The sequence below is a fragment of the Oncorhynchus gorbuscha genome, linkage group LG07 (assembly GCF_021184085.1).
Source record: "Oncorhynchus gorbuscha isolate QuinsamMale2020 ecotype Even-year linkage group LG07, OgorEven_v1.0, whole genome shotgun sequence".
Classification (NCBI taxonomy): Eukaryota; Metazoa; Chordata; class Actinopteri; order Salmoniformes; family Salmonidae; genus Oncorhynchus; species Oncorhynchus gorbuscha.
Window position 1 is genome coordinate 55,245,670 of NC_060179.1, and position 15,141 is coordinate 55,260,810.

General features: G+C 41.1%; 1 protein-coding gene across 3 annotated transcripts in view; it reads left to right on the top strand.

Annotated features, from left to right (window-relative positions):
- Nucleotides 1-4,047: 4,047 nt before the first annotated feature.
- Nucleotides 4,048-15,141, top strand: part of LOC124040056 (protein phosphatase 1B-like) — a 29,232-nt gene continuing 18,138 nt past the window's right edge. For all 3 annotated transcript variants that reach the window (XM_046356828.1, XM_046356826.1, XM_046356827.1), the window contains exon 1: nt 4,048-4,385. The gene's annotated coding sequence lies outside the window, so the exon portion shown is untranslated. The remainder of the gene's footprint in view (nt 4,386-15,141) is intronic.

Sequence of the window (15,141 nt, forward strand, 5' to 3'; positions counted from 1 at the left end):
GAGAATTTTTAACTGATCCCACTTGAACGAACGGCGGAGAAGACAAATGCACAAGTTACAACCAATTATTTAAATATACACAGGATCAATGACAAGGTGTGCTGTTTTGAATTCACCAAGCCTCCATCTTGGAACTCCCCAAGGAGTTGAGAAAAATATTTTGGGAACTATAGAAAAACATTTATTAATGTCTACATTCATTTTTGCCACGTTTATGATATTACAGACACTTTAATACTTACATTAAAAATAATATTATGTGAGCTAAACATAAACATAAAAAATATATAAAACCATTTTCCTTAAATCATACTTTTTATAATGTTACTGTGGCCACTACCACAAAATAATTACCTGTAATTGTGTCCTTGAAACATTTAATTGTGCAATTGAATTGCATATTTAACTTATATTTATTGCGCAATACTGTAGATTTCCATTCATTCCTATGGAGACTGCTTCTTCTGAGCAGGGCTCTCTAATCCTGTTCAGCTAAGTACCCTCTTACATGTTTTCGCTACAACCTCAGCTGTAACTAACCTGGTTCATATTATCAACCAGCTAATTATTAGAATCAGTTGCGGTAGATACATTTTGGAATGAAAATATGTTGGTTGCTCTCCAGGAACCAGGTTGGAGAGCCTGGGAAGTGCTAATATGGCCGACCAGTGGCTTCAAAGTCTCTCATTGGCCAACACATAATATCAGCAATTCAGGGTTTATTGGTGCTTTCGAGACAACTGGAAACTCGGGAAAAAAAAATGGTAAAATCATGTCAGTGATCTTGAGGTCGTAAAGTCGGATCTGAGAAAGATGTTTTCTCCGACTTGAAAATCCGAGTTGGATGACCATTCAAAAATATTTTTCCCAGTCAGAATGATTTTTTCCCCAGTTGTTTTGAACGAGGCATAATACATAATTGATAACAATGGTGTCATCTCTGTATTTATGATGTTTTCAATGCCGAGTTCAAAACAACTTGGAACTCGGAAATCTCTGACTTCCGACTTCAGTGCACTCAAGACAATTGTGAACGAGATGCAACGGTGAAAAATATATTTTTTAACGTTCATCCAAGTCAGAATTCTAACTCGAGAACTCGGGCCTCTAGAGCTCCGACTTTCCGACCTGAGGATAACTGATTTTATGATTTGACCTTGTATTTTTCCGCGTTCCCAGTAGTCTTGAACGCATCACAAGACAGCTGGGAACTCCGGAAAAAAACGAGGTCAAATCATTACATCAGTAATTTTCAGTTCGGAAAATTGGAGCTCTCGAAAGATGCCCAACATTTTGCGTTGTGCGTGTTCAAGTAGTGCTTTAATAGCTGCTCAAGACACCCTACTGGTAAACAAGCAACTGACTAGCAGAGGGTCTCTCTACCCGTTGGAAATATGTTAAAATGTTTACTTAAAAGGTTGAAAGGAAACATTGTTTTGCTGTTGCAGATGTCAGTGACTGTTTCCATTGTGCATCTGTCGTAATGAAAGTACTGTATGAAACGACTGTTTCATAATCATAACAATGCAAAATACGTGTGAATCTGTACTTCTCCACCAGAGGGAAGCATATATCACAACCAGCCCCAACCCAGTCTTCCCACATCTTTGTTCTTTGTCCCTTTGCCTTGGTATAGTAGCATCTTATTACATGCTACTTACATCTTATTTTAAATCAAATCAAATTTGATTGGTCACATACACGTGATTAGCAGATGTTATTGCAGGTGTAGCGAAATGCTTGTGCTTCTAGCTCTGACAGTGCAGTAATATCTAACAGGTAATATCTAACAAATTACACAACATGTACCCAATACACACAAATCTAAGTAGCAATGAATTAAGACTATATATATATATATGGACAAGCCTACTCATTCAAGGGTTTTTCTTTATTTTCACTATTTTCTACATTGTAGAATAATAGTGAAGACATCAACACATATGGAATCATGTAGTAACCAAAAAAAAAGTTCAACAAATCATAATATACTTCAGATTTTTGATTCTTCAAAGTAGCCACCCTTTGCCTTGATGACAGTTTTGCACACTCTTGGCACCGCCCACCACTAGAGGGATATCTTCAACCACCAACTTACCATCCTGAGACAATGCCGAGTATAGCCCACAAAGATCTCCGCCACGGCACAACCCAAGGGATGTTTTTTTAAGTCAGTTAATTCAGGTAGTTAATTGAAATTCAATTGATGAAATGAAAACTGACCAGTAATTTCTATGAATACATTTAAATGAATGAATTAAAGACTCAGACTTTTGTGTTTCCATGGCTGAGGCCAGGGCCACCCAAAAAATATTGGAGCCAGGTGGGGGCAGGTTGCAATGTAAAGCTTACAGAACATTGTTTAAAGGGGCTAGCCACCAAGCAACTGTTAGACCTTTTACATATTTGTGACATTTCTATTACCAATGTTTCATTGTGCAATCAAATATGTGTATAAGAGAGTGTGTGTGTGTGTGTGTGTGTGTGTGTGTGTGTGTGTGTGTGTGTGTGTGTGTGTGTGTGTGTGTGTGTGTGTGTGTGTGTGTGTGTGTGTGTGTGTGTGTGTGTGTGTGTGTGTGTGTGTGTGTGTACACACACATGTGTGTGTGTGTGTGTGTAAACTCTGTAAAATGTGTTAACTGGGAATGAACAAGACTAATATTGTAGTAATGATGTGACATAGCTATCTGATATCTGGACTGAACATAAGACTGTAAATCTGTGTCCCTTACCTATCCTTCATTCTTATCTCCCTCTCCTCCTCTTTCTTTTATCCGGCCAATGACACAATCACTGATCACAGTTTATCAGTGCTCAGATTTCAGTGTGTGTCACACTATTTTCGCCCTGTAGATTAGACAGGACAGTTGTTAATTTAGGATTCTGATCCGCTGCTATAAGACTCTAAATCCCTGAAGGGGCCAGAGCAACACAGCCCCTGACCCCCGGTTTCTTTCTTTTCACACACACACACACACACACACACACACACACACACACACACACACACACACACACACACACACACACACACACACACACACACACACACACACACACACACACACACACACACACACACACACACACACACACACACCTAACCTCCAAGCTGACCAGAGCCTGCGTGTGTTTGTTCAGGGGGGTAAACTGAGATTGGACATCCTGAGAACAGTGAAAAATGATACAATTTTACCCACGCTAATCCTGCATTTTAGCAAATGAAAATACCCACTTTACTCACTCACTCAGCCAGGCCTGTGGCTGAGTGTCACAACGCTTGTTGGCCTCGGGGGAAAGCTACTGTGATATCTGATGAGTTGTCCATTAATAAGACTGAGATTAATCCTGCTGAAAAACACAAAGAAACACTACATGAAAACAAGCTCCCCTGTTCTTACAAGGAGGAGCAAATTGCTGATTATCACCATAAAGACCCCAGACTGTCTGTCTGCACAATCTATTGTCGACCTCCCTCATCCTACTCCCCTATAACTCTTCTCTCTCTCTCCTTTCTCTTTCTTTGGGGCTCCTGGGGGGTGCAGTGGTCTAAGGCACTGCATTCTGGTATCATAACTGGCTGTGATTGGGAGTCCCATAGGGCAGTGCACAATTGGCCCAGTGCTGTCTGGGTTTGGCTGGTGTAGGCTGTCATTGTAAATAAGCAATTGTTTCTAAACTGACTTTCCAAGATAAATTAAATGTTTTAAATGTATTTTCTGTCACTCCCTCTCCTATGTGTGTGTGTGTATGTGTGTGTTAGGTGTTTTGAATCATCTAGTTGTAAATCTTTTGAAGTATGGGAAGATCACATCATTGTCTAAAACTAAAAACTCATTTTTGTTTTGTAACTGACTTTCAAGCCCTGAGCTCATCTGCTGATTTCGGGACATACCATCGGTGAAAACGAGCGCACCTTTGCGAAACGTCAGACGGTTACACATTAACCAATGAAACGGCAGATTTGAACGGGGGCAGAGCTGATTGAAAGCGATTTTAACCAATCAATGTTAGCACCCTCAATAATTCTTGACCAATCACCGAACATGTACCAAAAATAGCACCTCCTCTTGTTCAGCACCCAAAGGACGAAAGTGCGAGATTCGCCTGTGTTGTCTATTATAACCAATTCTTACTGTCCATATTTGTGTAGAAACGTACTGAACAGTTTTTTTGATGTGAGAAACCTATTTGGTGTCAAACATGCGTAAAAACCTACGCCATCCAAGCAGGGAACCGCCGAGAAAGGAATTATCGCCGCTCATCTGAGGCCAAACTCGCATATTTTGTTTTGTCAAGTAAGGAAACAAAACAATATATCACCACGACGATACCCACTAGTCAGGGACCTAAAAAACATCTACATTCGTTCTACAGTTGGAAACGTAAGTATAAATTAAGAGGTTTAGCTAGGGGGCAATCGTTGTGTTGGCTAGCTTGCTAACGTTAGCCTAGCATGGCCTATTCGCATTTAACTAGCTTACAACTGTAGCTGACGTTATCGTCACCAGTGATTGATTCTCGCATGATTTTGTGTGACGAATAGCAGCTAACGTTTAACCTTAGTTTACATGCTTTTGGCTGTCAACGTCGTCTAAAAGGTACATAACTTGTTTTCAAATGCTGTGCTTGGGCAGGGAAAAGTCATTATTTTGTCAACTATTTAGCTAAATAGCTAGCCGCTTATTTTTTTTTTAGGTGACACCTTTAACTAACGTCAGCTATCTAGCTATATGTGGCGTTTGGTTTGTTGTCCGTTTTAACGCAACCAACAAACATCCGTTTGTGGCAGAAATAATCGAATCTGATCAAGCGTATTATTAGCACAGTTCATTATATAATCCAGTGGTTCCTAACCTTTCGGTTACTGTACATTTACCACCAACTGAATTCTGCTCTAGCCGAAGTATCCCCTCATGTTCTTTTTACCTGTAGTAAGCATATTGTCTCATGAGTCTTAAGTACTCCCTGTGGCTAGGCTAAGTACCCCCAGGGGTCCTAGTAGCCGGCTATATCGTTGTAGGGTTATTTTCCGTCGCCGCACACCAGGACGATGCACAACGCAGGGAGTCAAACCAACAGACTCCCGACGTTGTCCCATTCACCTTGCCAGAAGATACTGACCCTACCGGTATACCTACTTGTTTACACTGAGCTGTACTGAGGTCGGAACACAATCATGGTTACATGACGTAGAGCACACACAGAGTAGTGACACTAGGTGCAATGATGTTAACTTAGACAGAACCTTGTCATTTACACATCCCTATCTTTATTACTGTATGAGACTGGTAGGTATATTTATTATTTAGAATATTCATGTTTAATTTAGTCAATATTCATAATGTACATAATGTTTTTTTACATTAAAATACTACTCATACTACAGAGCAAGCGGACAAGCTTAATATAACACCAATTTTGGCTTTGTAGCATCTGCAGATGAAACATGGGGTCTCAAAGGAGGCCTGGGTAAGGCCAACTTTGATTCATTTTTTTCTCAATTATGCTTTTAAATACAGTGCTCTCCACTTATATTGGCGCCCTTGGTAAATATGAGCAAAACAGGCTGCAAAAAAAATGTCTTTGCTGTTTTTCCTCTTGGTCTTTCATTCTAAATATTCACAAAAAATCTAACTTTAATTGAAGTAAAATTATTGGAAAAAAATAAATGTGAAATAAATATTTTTCTCAAACGTGTGCCACAATTACTGGCACCCCTAGAAATTCTTATGCGTAAAATCTATAGTATATTCCCATTAATATTTCATGTTTTTAAAGTCACTTGAGGGTTTAGGAATACTTAAGTGGTATGCCATGGCTTCCTGTTTCACTGGGGTATAAATATGAGGTGACATGCAGGCCAAGATCATCCATCACTATGGGAAAGACCCGAGAATACAGTAATGATGTGCGACAAAAGGTTGTTGAGCTGCACAAACCAGGAAATGGCTATGAAAAAATAGCTTAACATTTGAAAATGCCCATTTCCACTATCAGGGCAATAATTAAGAAGTTTAAAGCACCTGGAGATGTTAACAATCCGCCTGGAAGAGGACGTGTGTCTATACTGACCACATGCACAGTGAGGCTAGTTAGTGGCCAAAAATATCCAAGGATCACAGCTGGAGAATTGCAGATGTTAGTTGGGTCTTGGGGTCAGAAAGTCTCAAACTACGATCAGACGCCACCTACGTAACCACAAGTTGTTTGGGAGGGTTGCCATAAAAAAGCCTTGGCTGTCATCAAACAACACTCAAGCACCTACAGTTTGCCAAACGTTAATGGAACTTTCAATGGGCCCGGGTGCTATGGTCAGATGAGACCAAAATTGAGCTTTTTGGAAACAAACACAGTAGTGGGTTTGGCGTAGACAGAAAGATATCCATGCAGAAAAGTACCTCACCACCACTGAAGTATGGTGGTTTATCTTCGGTGTGGGCCTGTTTTTCTTCCAAAGGACCTGGACAACTTGTTAGGATACATAATATCATGGACTCCAAGTACCAGCAGATATTCAATCAAAACCTGACTGCCTCTGCACGGAAGCTTTAACTGGGCTTTGGTTGGATCTTCCAGCAAGACAATGAACCAAAGCACATCTCAACATAAACACAAAAATGGTTCACTGACCACAGAATCAAGGTTTTGCTTTGGCCATCCCAGTCCCCTGACCTGAACCCCATAGAAAACCTGAGCTGAAGAGGAGAGTCCACAAGCGTGGACCTTGGGATCTGGAGAGATTCTGTATGGAGGAATAGTCTCATCATAGTCCAACCTCATTACCCATTACAGGAGAAAACGGCTCTGAGTTATCTTGGCAAAGGCAGATTGCACAAAGTATTGAATGAAGGGGTGCCAATAATTGTAGAACACATATATTTGAGAAATATCACCCAAACAAGGGCACTGCGTTCATCCACCTCTGGCCTGCTCGCCTCCCTACCACTGAGGAAGTACAGCTCCCGCTCAGCCCAGTCAAAACTGTTCGCTGCTCTGGCTCTCCAATGGTGGAACAAACTCCCTCACGACGCCAGGACAGCGGAGTCAATCACCACCTTCCGGAGACACCTGAAACCCCACCTCTTTAAGGAATACCTAGGATAGGATAAGTAATCCCTCTCACCCCCCCTTTAAGATTTAGATGCACTATTGTAAAGTGACTGTTCCACTGGATGTCATAAGGTGAATGCGCCAATTTGTAAGTCGCTCTGGATAAGAGCGTCTGCTAAATGACTTAAATGTAATGTAAATGTAATGTTAATTTATTTGTGTAAATTATTTAACTTTAAATAAAAGTTAGATTTTTATGAATTTTTAAAGAAATATCATGAGCCTGTTTTGCTCATGCAGTTGAAGTCGGAAGTTTACATATAATTAGGTTGGAGTCAATAAAACTCATTTTTCAACCACTCCACACATTTCTTGTTAACAAACTATAGTATTGGAAAGTCGGTTAGGACATCTACTTTGTGCATGACACAAGTAATTTTTCCAACAATTGTTTACAGACAGATTATTTCACTTATAATTCACTGTATCACAATTCCAGTGGGTAAGAAGTTTACATACACTAAGTTGACTGTGCCTTTAAATAGTTTGGAAAATTCCAGACAATGTAATGGATTTAGAAGCGTCTGATAGGCTAATTGACATAATTTGAGTCAATTGGAGGTTCACCTGTGGATGTATTTCAAGGCCTACCTTCAAAGTCAGTTCCTCTTTGTTTGACACCATGGGAAAATCAAAAGAAAGACATCAGCCAAGGTCATAGATTTTTTTTTGTAGACCTCCACAAGTCTGGTTCATCCTTGGGAGCAATTTCCAAACGCCTGAAGGTAACATGTTCATCTGTACAAACAATAGTACGCAAGTATAAATACCATGGGACCACGCAGCCGTCATACCGCTCAGGAAGGAGACGCGTTCTGTCTCCTAGAGATTAGCGTACTTTGGTGTGAAAAGTGCAAATCAATCCCAGTACAACGGCAAAGGACCTAGTGAAGATACAAAAGTATCTGTATTCACAGTAAAACAAGTCCTATATCGACATAACCAGAAAGGCCGCTACGCAAAGAAGAAGCCTCTGCTCCAAAATTGCCATAAAAAAGCCAGACTACGTTTTGCACATGGGAACAAAGATCATACTTTTTGGAGAAATGTCCTCTGGTCTGATGAAACAAAAATGGAACTGTTTGACCATAATGACCATCGTTATGCTTGGAGGAACAAGGGTGAGGCTTGCAAGCCGAAGAACACCATCCCAACTGTGAAGCACGGGGGTGGCAGCATCATGTTGTGGGGGTGCTTTGCTGCAAAAGGGACTGGTGCACTTCACAAAATAGATGGCATCATGAGCAAGGAAAATCATGTGGATATATTGAAACATCTCAAAACATCAGTCATGAAGTTAAAGCTTGATCACAAATGGGTCTTCCAAATGGACAATGACCCCAAGCACACTTCCAAAGTTGTGTCAAAATGGCTTAAGGACAACAAAGTCAAGGTATTGGAGTGGCCATCACAAAGCCCTGACCTCAATCCTATAGAACATTTGTGGGCAGAACTGAGAAGGCGTGTGCGAGCCAGGATGCCTACAAACCTGACTCAGTTACACCAGCTGTGTCAAGAGGAATTGGCCAAAATTCACCCAACTTATTGTCGGAAGCTTGTGGAAGGCTGCCAGAAATGTTTGACCCAAGTTAAACAATTTAAAGGCAATGCTACCAAATACTAATTGAGTGTATGTAAACTTCTGACCCACTGGGAATGTGATGAAAGAAATAAAAGCTGAAATAAATCATTCTCTCTACTATTATTCTGACATTTTCACATTGTTAAAATAAAGTGGTGATCCTAACTGACCCAAGACAGGGAATTTTTACTAGGATTAGATGTCAGAAATTGTGAAACTGAGTTTTTACATCTATTTGCCTAAGGTGTATGTAAACTTCCGACTTCAACTATATTTACCAAGGGTGCCAATATTAGTGGAGGGCACTGTACAAATGTCAAAATATGTCAACAATCCTTCCTCCAAAAGACTATTGTATGGATTACATTTTGTGAAAGTCCCCTAAACCATTTTGTTGTCTGGGTTTCATGAGGAGTCACTCGTAGGGAGAAGACTGACCAGGAGAGTAGGGCTGTGAATTGCCAGGGACCTCACGATATGATCATGATACTACAGTGCATTTTTATTTGATGTAAAAAAATATATATATATATATATATATGCGATTCACACGATTTTACACTGAACAAAATATAAACGCAACATTCAAAGATTTTATACCGAGTTACAGTTCATGTAACGAAATCGATAATTTAAAAAAATTCATTATGCCCAATCTATGGATTTCACATGACTGGGATACAGATATGCAACTGTTGGTCATAGAATACCACAAAGAATGGGCGTGGATCAGAGAACCGGTCAGTGTCTTGTGCTACCAGTGTTTGCCTCATGCAATGTGACATCTCATTTGCATAGTGTTGATCAGGCTGATTGTGGCCTGTGGAATATCGTCCCACTCTTCAATGGCTGTGCAAAGATTGCTTGATATTGGCGGGAACTGGGACATGCTGTCGTACATGTCAATCCAGAGCACCACAAACATTCTCAATGGGTGACATGTCTGAGTATGCAGGCCATGGAAGAACTGGGACATTTTCACATTCCAGGAGTTGTGTTCAGATCCTTGTGACATGGTTGTGCATTATCATGCTGAAACATGAGGTGATGGTGGTGGGTGAATGGCATGACAATGGGCCTCGGGTTCTCATCATGGCATCTCTGTGGCCATCGAAGCTGAGCAATTTCCCGCTGATCCCGCAGGGGAAGAAGCTGGATGCGTTTCACTACACCCGCAGTAACATCTGCTAAATATGTGGCCAATAAAATAAGATTTGATGTGAAGTACCTGGGCTGGCGTGGTGACACGTGGTCTGCGGTTCTGAGGCCGGTTGGACGTACTGCCCAATTCCCTAAACCGCATGATTATTACACAGGTGCGCCTTGTGCTGGTGACAAAAGGCCACCAAAATGTGCAGTTGTGTCACAACATAATGCCACAGATGTCTCAAGTTGAGAAAGCGGGCATTTGGCATGCTGACTGCAGGAATGTCCACCAGAGGTGTTGCCAGAGAATTTTATGTTAATTTCTGTACCATAGGTTTCATCAGTTTCTTGATATGCCACGCCTGTCAGGTTATTGGATAATCTTAGCAGAGGAGAAATGCTTACAGGGATGTAAATGAATTTGAGAAAAATAATATTTTTGTGCGTATGGCACACTTCTGGATCTTTTGTTTTGGCTCATGAAACATGGGACCAACATTACATGTTGAATTTTCAATTTTATTTTCAGTGTTGCGATTTCGATGTTCCAAAGATATTTCTGCTGCAGATGGACGAGGGAGCAATGAGAAATTAGTTTTGATCAGTCATGGAAATAAATGCTAAAAACAAATTGGCTCCCTATTTAGAAAGATGGAGAACAAGCTATGACATTTGATACAGTTAACTAGATCTCTTTCTCCCATCACTGAGGGATTGAGGGAAGTGGAGTGCGAGGCTGAGTGGTTCAGTACAGGGGCGTGTTCAGATGGTGTGACAGGTTTGCTTCTGTGCGTCTCCTTGCCCCAATCGTCACCCACGAAGCGTCGTTACCTATTGCTCCACAAAAACCTAGTAAAGCCTTTGCATAGCAAAGGAAACAACTACTTCAAGTTTTCAGAGCGGGTGACGTCACTGATTTTAAATGCTACTAGCGCACACTGCTAACTGGCTAGCCATTTCACAGCGGTTACATCTGCACAAAAATATTTTGGAACAAGACGTTGTATTTCTTATTGGATAGGTAACAATACTTGTTTTCTCCCCTGGTCCTGGAGAGCTACAGTTTCAGCAGGCTTTAGTTCCAGCCCAGCACTAACAGGTGTGATTTTAAACTAATCAATTCATCAAGATCTCTGTTAGCTATATCAGGTGTGCTGGGATGTCGGATCTGAATGGACTGGATAGGTTTCCACCCATTTTGAGGGCATTTTGAGCTGAACCAATTGTCTTAATGCTTACAAATCCAATCATCCTACCTAATGATTATCATATGTTTGTTACATTTATCCAGTCTTTTTTGTTTAATTGCTACGGTTTGAGGAGTTGATTTGGGACAGCTATGTCCGCTGCAGTTCTATGTCAAATAAAACGTTCAATGTGGCACTGTCATAGGATGCCTTCCAACAAATGTCTGCACTGCTAGAGCTGCCACGGTCAACAGTAAGTGCTGTTATTGTGAAGTGGATACGTCTAGGAGCAAAAACGTCTCTGCCACGATGTGGTAGGCCACACAAGCTCACAGAACGGGACCGGCGAGTGCTGGAGCGCGTAGCTCCTAAAAACCGCCTGTCCTCGGTTATAACACTCCCTACCAAGTTCCAAACTGCCTCTGGAAGCAACGTCTGCATATGAACCGCCAAAGAACACAAGCCTAAGATCACCATGCGCAATCCAAAGTTTTGGCTGGGGTGGTGTAAAGCTCGCCTCCATTGGCCTCTGGAGCAGTGGGAAGTGATGAACCACGCTTTACCATCTGGCAGTCCGACGGACGAATCTGGGTTTGGCGGATGCCAGGAAAACGCTACCTGCCCCAATGCGTAGTGCCAACTCTAAAGTTTGGTGAAGGTGGAATAATGTTCTGGCGCTGTTTCATGGTTCAGGCTTGGCACCTTCGTTCCAGTGAAGGGTAATCTTAACGCTACAGCATACAATGACATTCTTTGTGGCAACAGTTTGGGGAAGGCCCTTTCCTATTTCAGCATGACAAAAGTCACTTTCTGAGCACTTATAACAATGGGGAAATATTTATGGAAGGTTTTGATCAAATCAAAAGGGGTTCTGTCAAATGATTGAATTCAAATAGGTTGTAATGTCACATGCACAAGTACAGAGAAATTCCTTTCTTGCAAGCCTAATGGAATCCTCTAAATGGATCTGTGAACAGTTGGAAAAGTGATGTATGTGTGTGACCACAGAGCTGTACTCTGCGCTCATTAGAGTTATGTAATCACTGGCCTCCACTACCCTCTGCAGAGCCAGTGGTTCTTGACAACCACGTGTGGGAGATCTGAGTCCTGGTTTCGGCTTGTGGTTTTAAGTTGGGTGACATCAGTTTCGAGGGTTGAGTGGTCGAGAGTCTGTGGTTTCGTCCTTGAGCTGGGGTGTGTGTGTGTGTGTGTGTGTGTGTAGCAGTCCATCCAAATGCCACGGGAGAATAAAGGGGATACTAAGAAGGAAGCTGGAGCTTTGTGATTCCCTGCCATTTCAGGCTGGGCAATGTAACTAGTTCCTCCTCGAACACGCACACACACACACACACACACTGCTCCCATTTTTTTTGAGAGAGTGTGTGAGGTAGCTGAATGAAGCCTAGACTGCATGTTTGGTTGCTAGGCAACAGTAGTGAGTTTGTTTTATTTTAGAGTTGTACTGCCTAACATGACAGACGTTCTGTACAAACACACACACACACACACACATTGATATAGACCCAGTCGGTATTAGATAGAATATCGCTGCCCACCTGTGGGGGAAAACAACCTGTGGTTACCTAGGTTACCCCATTGGCTAGTAGACAATTGAGTGAATGCTACCAACAACACAAACGGACTGTACTAAACAAGTTAAATGTCTTGCATGTGAGACTGTTTTCCACACACACAGAGCTACGTGTAGCCTACTTAAGACACCGTGTTCCCACTTTCCCATGCCTAACAGCCTGAAGCCAGGGCTCTTCTCACAGGCTATATTTCATTACCTGGGAGCATTGTGAAACAGAAGTCAGGATTTTTGACCTGGCTACATGTACAGTTCCAGTCCAAGGTTTGGACATGCCTACTCATTCAAGGGTTTTTCTTTATTTTTACTATTCATTGTAGAATAATAGTGCAGACATCAAAACTTTGAAATAATAACCATGAATAATTAAACAAACAAAAAAAACTTGAATGAGTAGGCGTGTCCAAACTTTTAACTGGCACTGTTCATTGAACAACACAGCAGCTTTTCGGCATAACAAAAATTGTATGTCTAAGTTGGCTCCTTTTTAAATGGGGCTCAATTGGAAATAATGTTTGTTTTGTCCAATTTGTGGGCGTAGTTGGTGAATTCTTTATTACATGGATATCGACTCTGAGTATAGGGACGAAGGGGTAGCCTAGTCTTAGAAGAGAAGGAGTGATGGGGGGGCTCGTAGAGGGACAGGGGGATAGTTGGGGGAGTGATGGGGAATAGGGCGCTAGTAGGAGGGGTAGGGCGCTAGTAGGAGTGATAGGGGGCTAGTAGAAGGAGTGATAGGGGGCTAGTAGAGGTATGAATGGAGTGTCTTTCCCACCTTGAGCTTGAAACCCAAACCACACACTATTAATAGACTGTTTTTACAGAGCATCATGACTTGTGTGCTCCCCCACTGGCTCTCACCCACCCGCACGCGCACACACACACACTCTCATTCTTCCGAGGCCAGCTGGGGAGTCATTCTTTGTTCCTACCAACCTTTTTTGGGGCACATGCCTGTCGTGCCGTGTGTGTGTGTGCTCACGATTTATGGCTGGTCGATATGGCATATAAATCTTTTTTTTTTTCCAAACTTAATATCTCAGTTTTATTTTTGTCTATAAGCTTTATTGCACAGTTTTTAAAGGTCAATAGACTGCATTTTCAATCAGTCAGCAATCTAATGAATTCAGGGCTTGTGTAATTATACCTAGGCTACATATAGGCCTTCCATAACCATAAGACCCACTAATAATTGTATCAAAATGCGTTTACCTGTTTTCTTTGTAATCACTGTTCTGGCTTTCAAGTCTCTCTGAAAATGCCCGTTTTGTTACAACTTTAGCCAGAACCATGCATAATTCAATAATAATGACCAACTTCTTATAGCAGGCATTTAGAAAATCAACAAATATCTCATAAACAATCTCCAGCACAAGCCCATGTTCTAGTGAGTAGCCAACTAATCTTTATTTCAAGTCGAGTCAACTTGGATCTATTTGCAAGCTAACAAGGTAAAACAGTTGAACTGTTATGAACACACCCTCCTGTCCGACTCTAGCTTTTTGAAATTTGAACAGCATGCTAGCCTGTCCACTTTGCTTAGATGTTGAAATCAATAAATGCATATTTTTATATTCATTGCAAATGTATAAAACACAAACTAGAAAGCCAGAAAATAAGTCTATGGCTATAATCCTGCTGGCGATACGTGGCACTGCACTGCCGCGCTCGACAATCGTAGAATACTTTTCTCAGAATCAACATTCATGGATACTCCAGTGTTAGTAGGGTCTGCTCTGCGCTAACATTCTCATCCTATTACAGTAAAATAATATCTTTGTTTCATTGTCTACATGACCTATTCCGATAGACCAAACCTCAAATGCAAATACCGAGATGAAACGGCTTTTCAGAGAAGAAGAAGTGATCTTTTATCTCTGTTGTGAGTGGCAGGGGAAGTGGCTTGGCGTGTGTGAGAATGGGAAGGTACACACAGCACAGGATGAACGAATGAGACAAGTCAAAAAATACATAAATGCTCCATGAAAAACAACTTTTTTTTTTTCTTGTGATACAGGCATTTGGAATTATGTGCTAAAACAAAAACGAGATTTAATCCAATTAATTCAATACAGTGCCTTCAGAAAGTGTTCATACCCCACACATGTTGTTACAGCCTGTTATTTAAAATGGATTAAATAGATTGTTTTCTCTCACACAATACCCAATAATGACAAAGTGAAAACTTGTAAGTATTTTATTTTAAAAATAAATGAAATACATCTAATTTACATAAGTATGCACACCCCTGAGTCAATACTTTGTAGAACCATCTTTGGCAGTGATTACAGCTGTGAGTGAGTCTTTCTGGGTAGATCTTTAAGAGCTTTCCACCCCAAAAAATATTTTCAAAATTCTTCAAGCTCTGTCAAATTGCTTGTTGATCATTGCTAAACAACTATTTTCAGGTATTGCTATGGAATTTCTAGTAGATTTAAGTCTAAACTGTAACTCGGCCACTCGGAAACATTCACTGTCTTCTTGGTAAGCAACTCCAGTGTTGACTAGCTAGCCCCACATCT